This window comes from Antechinus flavipes, chromosome 2, assembly GCF_016432865.1.
Source record: "Antechinus flavipes isolate AdamAnt ecotype Samford, QLD, Australia chromosome 2, AdamAnt_v2, whole genome shotgun sequence".
Lineage (NCBI taxonomy): Eukaryota > Metazoa > Chordata > Mammalia > Dasyuromorphia > Dasyuridae > Antechinus > Antechinus flavipes.
In genome coordinates, this window is record NC_067399.1 from 606,246,262 (window position 1) to 606,256,390 (window position 10,129).

General features: G+C 35.9%; 1 pseudogene; it reads right to left on the minus strand.

The window, feature by feature from the left end:
• Nucleotides 1-1,809: 1,809 nt before the first annotated feature.
• Nucleotides 1,810-1,910, minus strand: LOC127552619 (uncharacterized; annotated as a pseudogene).
• Nucleotides 1,911-10,129: the final 8,219 nt, after the last annotated feature.

Below are 10,129 nucleotides of genomic sequence, written 5' to 3' on the forward strand. Positions count from 1 at the left end.
TTTCATAGGCTTCAAAAATTCCATGGATACAATTAGATTTTGCTGGTTCATTTTGGAATGGACCAGGAGTCAAACTGACAGGTTCATAATATGCTTCCCCTTTCCTTGACCTTTTTTCACTTAAAATATTTATTGATATTGATGTTATTTTCTTTATTTTTCTTTGCTAATATTTTCTCCCACCAGTAGCATCTGGAGGACTTCATCACTCCAAGCAAAAATCTTTTGACCTGAACTCTAGGCTGTAATTGTAAACACTGTAATTGTAAACACCTTGGCAAGTTTGCTTTTTTCTGCTTTTATAACTCTGCTGGTATTCATTATCAAAGAGATTTCAGATAAGGGTTATTTCTATTAATGTATCTTCTAAGGAATCATAAATGACCTTAACATATAAGTGGGAGATATCTAGTTATAAAAGGGCCCATAAGATAACATTTTGGGTTTTTTTTTTTTTTTTTGAATCAACAATGACAAGCACAATGAAAAATTTTATTTTTTATATCTTGCAGTTTATTATGAAATGATGATGTGATTCCTTGTTGAATATTGTTTGAGAAAGCCTGATTTCTCCCTACTAATGCCTTCACTGAGGATGCCCCCAATTAATAAAAATGGGAGAATAGGCATTCAAATCAGCAGTTATTGATATTAATTTGGTCTCCTTTTTATAGTTTTAATAAGAATCCAAATTTTTTCCATGTCTTTGATATCTTCTTCTCCACTAAGTACCTTTATATCAATCCCGCAACACTTTTACAGTTATATTATCACCAGTCCAGATCTCCTTTCCATATACTTGCTCCAATTTATTTGCTTTTCCCATTCTTTTGCCTTTAGCCCAATTTCTACATTCTCCATAGGCATAGTTCTTGTTTATAGATGGTATACATATTCCATCAAATCTCAAAACATTGCCAAGCTTTCTAGAAGAGCTCTGTAATCACTCAAAAGAATTTGATCTGATCATCCATTCATAAAAGAACAAGTAGATAAAGAATGCCTATAACCCAGCTTCCAACAAGCATTTGGATAGATATCCAATTGAGCAAAGATTCTTAACATTTTGTGTGAATAATGGACCAGTTTGACAGTCTGCTCAAGCCTATGGAACCCTCTTCAGAAAAAAAAAAAATTAATGCAGAAAATTAAAAAATGATACTCGGAGGTAACCAACTATATTGAAAGAACCATCAATTTTAAAAAGAGTCCACATATTCCGGGTTAAGGATGCTTGTTATCAATATGTTTAATAATATCTATGGGTCTAAAGTTGAACAGGAAGAAAGTGGGTTAGATTGCTTCCAGAAAATTACAAATCTCATTACTGTTTTCTATGAAGGCAAAAGTCTATCATTTTTTCATCTAGTGTTGATATATAGTGGTGCAACATATAACATTACAGCCTCTGGAGAACTAAAAATGAGTACCATGCAGAGAGCACATAACAGGGGTAACCAGGTTGTCATATATAACTAATTCTGAACTCCAAAGAAGAGTGGGAGTAAAAAACAACACTGAGAAACTGTATGAGAGGAACAGATAATGGGCTATTCACATAGGAATAATGAGATTGGACAAGTATTCAGCCAAAGTGCCCACTGGTAGCCTCATGCTCTTAGAAGAAATGGAGGAAGGCCTTTGGTATATTGATGGATTCTGGACATGGATAACTGTTCTCTAGGTTAGACAAGCAATTTGAGGGAACTCCTGAATCAAGGAAATGATAGATAGGTTTGAAAATTTGAGAGTAATGGTTGCTAATTATGGCTTTTCTCCTGTCAATAGAAACATCCCTTTTATCCAAATAAAAAGACAAAATGTTTCAAAAAGTAACAAGTCATCTTTTCAAAGGAGCCATTAATTTTCTCTGTATTATTCCAATTTTAATATATATAGACGACATTAGCACTAAATGCTTTTTCAAACAACTCACAAATTCTTTTTTTCCCCTGAAAATATTTTCTACTCATTAATATGTGCAAGAACTTAACAGCCCAAAGGGGAAAGATTTATTTACAAAACAACAAAAAAATTATTCTTAATCTGGGCTTTGAATGACATCTACTCTTACTTAATAAATGTAGAGAGTCAATACACAAGCAACTTAATTAAAGTTTTATTTGGCTCCTCATAAATACTTACTCTAGACACCTATTACATGGAAACCTTACAATGAAAAGATTGCTACTTTCTAATAAAAAAAAAGTCTGCCTAAATCTTTCTCCATCAGAGCAAGCACTGTCTTTTTACTAGAAGATTTGCTGTAGATAAAGCTAGAAATGTGATACATTTTTTTATTTTATTGGTTTATAATAAATGACAAAAGAGGAAAGGGAAGATGTTGAGCTTGGAGGAAGACTGATCAATATCAGTGGTGACTAATCCCTTGTGCTTCCATAGTTCACAAAATTAAAAAAAAAAGAATATAAGAAAGAAAAGAATGCCCAACTTGATTTGGGGCCAAACATTTATTGGGAAAATTGTAGCAGTCATGGGATGAATTAGGCAGCCTCTGAAGTCTTCTTCAGTTGTGATATCTTATGATTGCTCACTAGGTGCTGCAACTTGAGAGGGAGAAGGAAGAATTATGTTGCCAGTTTTCATTTGAGGTCAGAGGAAATTTCAGGGCTGATTCACCTAATGGAAATTAGACCATGAACTCATGCAATTAGAAGCCCCTCAAAACAAAAGCAAGCAGAAGGGAGCTATTAGACATTTAGATAAGTGTCCATTTCCAGAACCTATATGCCTCATGTGGGCCCAATAGATTCCTCCCAATAAAACCTTGGAAAAATTCAGGAGTCACTAGAAAAAAATGAGTGGAATCCAGGAAAGAAGAAAATAAAGTTTGTTATAGGTCAGTCACATCCGACTGTTCACTACCTCTTTTAGGATTTTCTTGGCAAAGATACTAGCGTGGTTCAGCATTTCCTTCTCTACCTCATTTTTCATATGAGGAAAGTGAGGGAAAGGGGTTAAGTGACTTGTCCAGGATCACTCCGCTAGCAAGTGTCTGAAGCTAGATTTGAATTCAGGAAGATGAGTCTCCCTGACTTCAGGCCTGGCACTCTATCCACTGCATCACCTAGCTGATCTTAATACATTTGAAAATGGATCAATGAGAGCTCAGAAACTTAGTGGCACAGTAAATACATAAAGTAAATACACATGGTATTCACAGTAGCAGTTATGGATGTGGAGATAACTACCTGAAAATAAACAGACACTTATTAAAGTAAAAATTCAGTTATTTTAAAAGAACCAACACATAAGAATGGAAAAGATAACAAATGAATTCATATTGACCTAAGGGAGAAATAGAGAAATACCACCAGAATACTCAAATACCCATTGCAAGGATAATTTCAGGGCAATAGAGAAGGAAGAGGTTTAATGATTAAAAAAACAAAACTATGCAATTTGTCCCACATTCACAAACCAGAGAAGACAAGTTAGGTGCCAACAGGACATTCATTTTGCTAAAAAGGAAGAAACTATTCTTTCAGGAAATTGAAATTACTCCCAAAAAGATATTTGAGAAATGATATATTCTGAAGATTGCCTGGGCCATGATGAGACTGAATCTACCCTCCCTCATTCCAGATGCATCAGCTACTGAGATATAAGGTAGGGTTAGAAGCATTGAAAGCAGGCAGAGGATACTGATTCAATCTTACTGTCTTCCTTCACAAAACTATTATGAATTATTTTTTCTGTTTTTTCCTCTCTTTTGTATTTTTCCCTTTTGTTCTGATTTTTCTCTCCTGACATGATTCACAAAGAAATATGTACTTTAAAAAATTAATATATATGTATAACCAGAAAAAATAATTTTTTTAAAAAAAATCCACCAAAAATAAACATAGGAAATATAAAGTTATTGTGAAGCTTAAATGAAATAATGTAGATAGAAGTATGAACAAATAGATAGTGCTTAAATGTAAAATTTAGGCAAGTCACTTTCTTTTTTGGGATCTCAACTTCCTTTTCTGTAAAGTGAGTAATGTATTGTGATGTTTTTTTAAGGACAACTAGGAGGCAGAAAAAATAGATTGTTGGACCAGGAGTCAGGAACACTCCTCTTCATGAGTTCAAATCTGGCTTCAGACATTTACTAGTTATATGAGCCTGAACAAGTCACTTGATCCTGTCTACTTCCATTTTCTTATCTATACAATGAGCTGAAGAAAGAAATGGCAAGCCAATCCAGTATCTCTGCCAAGAAAACTTCAAATGGGGGTCACAAAAAGTCAGACCCAAGTGAAAACAAAGGTTTTTCTAAGCTCTGAATTCTATAATTCTACAGATTCAAAGACCTTTCTAAGTAAATGAGATAAATATGCATTAGCAAAATCGAAATAGCACTGATCTTGGAGCTTCAAAACATGGATTCTAACGTTGTAAAGGTCAGCTCCTATCAACTACTATTTGTCTTGATTCTGCCATTGATTGTATAATTTTGGTCTAATCATTCTCTTTTCTGGATCTCAGTTTCTTTCATCTGTGAAACAAAAGGATTAGATCAGATGTTCCCTGAGATTACTTTTGTTTCTAAGGCTCTTTAAATCTATATTTTCTAAAGTATCTAGTTGTACCTCCTTGAAATATGTGTTACAGGTTCATGGATTAAGAGTGGAAAGGAACATCATCTACTTCACACACACACACATACACACACACACACATACACACCATTTCTGTAGAGTGAATCTCAGAGTAGTTCAGTGGTCTGTACAGTGTCCCACAGATGGTAAATGGCAAAGTTTAGAGATGAACCCAGGCCTTCTGACTTAAATCAATGTTTTTTCCACTGTGCCACTAATGGAAAAGACATGCTCAGGTCTTTTCCAAAGTGATGAGTTCACTACAGATCACAGCAAAAGTTCTGTGATCTAGTTTAGAGATACTTCTTAACCCAGTTCTTACCCACATCCCAAAAATGTACTTCAAACTGCAATCAAAACCATCCAAATGATTATAGACTGGTTTTGTAAGTTTGGAATGCGGAAGGAAGCAGTGACTCAGAAGAGCTTGGTTAGCATGGTGAGATACACTTGGTGCCAGCCTTTCCCTTTGTAATACTATTACCCTAGTTCATTCCCTGGTGACTTCTTCCACAGACTGTAATACATATTGATGACGGTTGTTAAGTTAATCTTCATAAAATACAAACTACACTGCCTCACAGTGCTATAGAAATGTTTTCAACAACAGCCCATTCCACCAGTGCTGCTCTTTGACTATTGAGTGGACCTCATTCTGCCTACAGAGCTCAGCCTGGTATTCAAGGTCTTTCACATTATAGCCATAATGTTAATTGTCACACCTGTTTCTTATTCATAACTTAATTTTCAGTTAAATAGCAAAATTTAACATTCCCCAAATTAATTATTTCTGCTTTGAAAAATGTCTCCTTTTTCCCAAATCCAAAGAACCTGTGCTTTATTTAATTATAAAAGCCCAGCTCAAATGCTTCATTTTCAATACAATCTTCTTATATCCCTAACTTCCATTACCTCTTTAATCTAGAAATGATCTTTTAAACAATAGCATTTTTAATAACTTTCTTAACATGCCCTATTATGTGTGGTGAGTTGTTTATTATATTATATTTCCAATTGTTTTAATATTTATATCTCCAATATTTAACATAATTGATATATAATAGGTATTTAACAAATTTTTTTTCTTGATACACTGATTTGCATACATATCTTATCCCTTCCTATTTTACCCTAAGTTCTCTAAAGACATGAATAGTGTCTTATTCACATTTGTTCTCAGTTAAATTTAAAAGCATTTAAGTGAGAATATACTATAATTTTGTGTCTATGATAAAGCAACATAGCCCTTACCTTCAAGGAATTTATTGTTAATAGGAGGGATATAATATTAACATAAACAAGGAATGGAAGAATATTATCAGTACAAAGAAGATGTCTAGAGAAAGTGAGCTACAGAAAGCTGTTACATTAAAGAATCCTTTGGTGGATGAGTTGAACCTTATCTTTTTTATAATTCAATAGTATTTTATTTTTTCCTATTACATGCAAAGATAGTTTTCAACATTTATTTTTGTAAGATTTTCAATTCCAAATTATTTTCTTCCTTCCTTCTTTACCTTGCCCTTCCCCAGGACAGCAAGCAATCTGTAGAAGTTATATATGTACAATCATTTTAAGCATATTTTCACATTAGTCATTTTATGAAAGGAAAATCTTAATAAAAAGGGAAAACCACAAGAAAGAAAAAGAAAAAAAAACAAATAAACAAGAAGAAAAGGATAAAAATAGTAGCCTTCAATCCACATTCAGTCTCCATAGTTTTATCTAAATGTTTATGGCATTTTCCATCCCAAGTCTATTGGAATTATCTTAGATCACTGTATTGATGAGAAGAGCCAATTCTATCATAGTTGATCATCACATAATCTTGTTCCTATGTACAATTTTCTCCTGTTTCTGCTTACTTCACTGAGCATCTGTTCATGTAAGTATTACACTTTTCTGAAATCAGCCTTTTTATCATTTTTTATAGAACAATATTATGCTACATTTATATACCACAGTTTATTTAATCATTCCCCAACTGATGGGCATTCACTTATTTTTCAATTCCTTGCTACCACAAAAAAGAGAGGCTTACAAACATTTTTGTACATGTCAGTCATTTTCCCTTTTTTATGACCTCTTTAGGATACAGACCCAGTAGTAACATTGCAGAATGCACAGTTTTATAGCCCTTTGGGCATAATTGTTCTTCAGAATGGCTAGAGCAGTTCACAACTCCACCAACAATGCACTAGTGTCCCAATTTTTCCACATCCTTTACAACATTCATCATTTTTTTTTTTTTTGTCATCTTGACTAATCTGATAGATGTGTGGTGAAGCTTACTCTTAAAAGCCCTACATTGCATATGACCATTCTATCTTGTGAGCTCTTAATGACAAATCTCATGGTCTTTTCTCAAACTTCATCCTTCTAGTCCCTGTATGGCCTTTGATATTGCTAAGATCCCTCTTCCTCTGAATACTTTTTCCAGTCTAGGTTTTGGGGATTCTAACACTTTCTATTGAATCTATTTCTGCTTATATTACTGCACTGTCTTAATCTCCCTTGCTGTACTTTCATTGGTCATGTCCATTAAATATAGATGGCCCCACATTACTTTTTGATAATATGATAAGTTTTTCCTCTTTTCCTCTGCTTCCTAACTTCTCTTCATTCTTTAGGTCACAACCTTTCTTTTGCAAGAAACTTTCCTCAGCTTTTTTCCCTGCCCCTCCACTCCAATAAATACTGTAGAATTTCCTTCTGCAATTAGGATCATGTTAATTCAATCAAAGCAGGTAGCTCCATATTGTCTTCAAAATGAAATGCAAAATTCTTTTTGACTTTTCAAAACCTTTAGTAATGTGCCTCCTTTCTTCCATTCTGATTTCCTTACATATTATTACTCATTCCCTTCTCTGTAAAGGGCTGAAACTTTGAATAGGTGCACTTGAATCAGACAACTGAGTACTTAAGGCTAATTACTTATTCAAAATAAGATAATAACTCTATTAGCATATATTTGGACAAATGGCTCTTCTCACCATCGATGCTGGCTCACTATTTGGTATAGAGATAATAGTAGGCAAGGATTAGAGGGTGGGGTGACAGAGACCAGAACTCATTTGGTGGCAGGAAGAGGAGGAGAAAGATGAAGATTCTGGACTCAAGAATTGAGGAGGGATCCTTGGCAAAACTCCTAGCAGTTTTGTCTGTCTCCTTCACTTCTCCCCCTAAAGACCAAGGACTTTTATTTATCCTGACTCTGGCTGATCCTGAGACCTCTAGGAAGCTAGCCCAGACTTTACATTTTGGCACCCAGTGTGTACTAAGGACCCTAATTTCACTGAAGAAGTTCCCGGTGACCAGGAAATAGAGTGAGTATTTTAATAGACAAACAGGGAATTTACTTTGTTAAGAGTTAAACTAGTAACTCTCATTTTCTAGCTGAAATGGGGCAGATATTAGGAAAAGATTCTCCCCCACCCCCACCCTCACTCCCACCCTAACCGCACCCCAAAGGACATCTACAGGAAGCATACTCAGACTGATAAAGAGACAGGATTTAATTGTGACTTGGGAGCAGATTGATGGACTCGTGGATACATTAGAATGTACGTCCCCTTGGCTCTTCAAGGAAGAAGAAACAGAGGCAGATAATTGGAAACTAGTAGGAGATTAACTATGTGAATATTACTATGATAATGGTCCTGATTCAATTTCCAAGAAACATTCTATATGTACAACTTAATATAATTGGCCTTAAAGAATCCCACAAGTTAGAGAAAAAAGAAAAGTTTTAAGAACAGCCAGATGAGGAAGTGTGAGGAAAAAGAAGAAACTGGAGAGGGTAATGGAAATATTACCAGAGGGCATGGAGAACTTAAAGAATGTGATTCTCACCCTCACAATCCAGTTTCAACTCCACCCACCTACACCTGAACAGGTTCTTGACCTTCTCCCATCAACTTCACCTTCCTGGATGGAGGGAGGAGAGGAGTGGGAGAGCAATGATATCACCTCCCCACCAGCAATCACCCCCTCCTATGACCAGATTGCAAAAGGCACTACGTAAAGCCACAGAGGAAGGGCAGAATACAGCTTATTTGAGAATAAAAATGTATCCTGTGATTGAACAGCTTGACTCTTCAGGTCAAGAAAGTAGAAGATATACTCCTTTTGATACAGAAATCCTCAAAGACCTGAAAAAGGCTTGTACTTTTTATGGGGCTACATCATCTTATGTTAGGATGTTATTAGAGAATTTGGCTTATGAAATTTTAACCCCTAGTGACTGGAAATCTATAGCAAGGACATGCTTAGAACCTGGACAAAACTTGTTGTGGCTTTCTGAATATGGTGAACTCTGTAGGATACAAGCCCAACAAAATAGGCAAACTGGAGTTAATCCTCCCATCATCTGTGACAAACTAACAGGTGTAAGTTCTTATGCAGATATTTCAGCACAGATTAATTACTCCATAGTAGCATATAAGCAAATTGCTGCTGCTGCTATCAAAGCATGGGGTTTTATCCTAGGTAACCAGGACAGAGAAGAGGCCTTCACAAAAATAGCACAAGGGCCAAATGAACCCTTTGCTGATTTTGTGGGACATTTGCAGACGGCTGTCATATGAACTATTGGTGAAAATGCAGCAACAAAAATTATGATAAAGCAACTTGCTAAATAAAATGCTAATGAGGTTTGTAAAAGAATTATACTAGGACTACATAAGGATGCTCCTTTAAGAGGACATCATAAGATGCTGTGCAACAATGGGTACAAATACCTTTTATAGCCAGGCTATGATGCAGACTTCCCAAGATCCCAATATGGAAAGACAGGGTCCTTTTTGGCAAAGGACTTCCAGAGAGACTCGTCAATGCTTTCAATGTGGTAAAGTAGGGCATTTGAAAGCTCAATGTTGGCATAGAGACTGATTGAGAAAACAGGGTGAGAGAACAAGACCCAATACCCATGTCCAAAATGCAACAGAGTCTTCCATTGGGCCTCAGAATGTAGACTGATTCAGGGAAACGGGATGAGGGGCCCAGCCCCAGGGCCCAAGGCAAAAAAATACTTGGGGCATGATGGCAGCTAATGCTACACCCAGAGAGCTTTTAGAAGTTCAATACCCAGACATGACCAATCAGCCAGGAAGCCATCTGATGGGAGAAAGGGATTATACAATCAATCAGCCAGGAAACAACCTGATGGGAAAAAGGGATTAATTGTATGCAGCTGGGACAACTGAGATACCACCCCCCACCACCACCACCACCACCAAGAGGTGAAATCTGTTCCCCTCCAGTCTATAGATCCCTTACCTCCAGGCAGAGTAGGCTTGACCATTTCACCTCCTGAGAATACTTACAAAACAGGAGAAGTAGTAGTATCAGGTTTACTGATACAGACTCCTAATAAGCAATTTGGTGATAGTTGCTCAAATTCTGACTCCAAGCAACACGATCCAGGAATATTATAGATTGCAGCAATTACAGCTGATTGTCCTATGCTTACTATTAATGCAGATCCTACAGTCATTAGAGGTGCCAACTGGCCTGGTCACTGG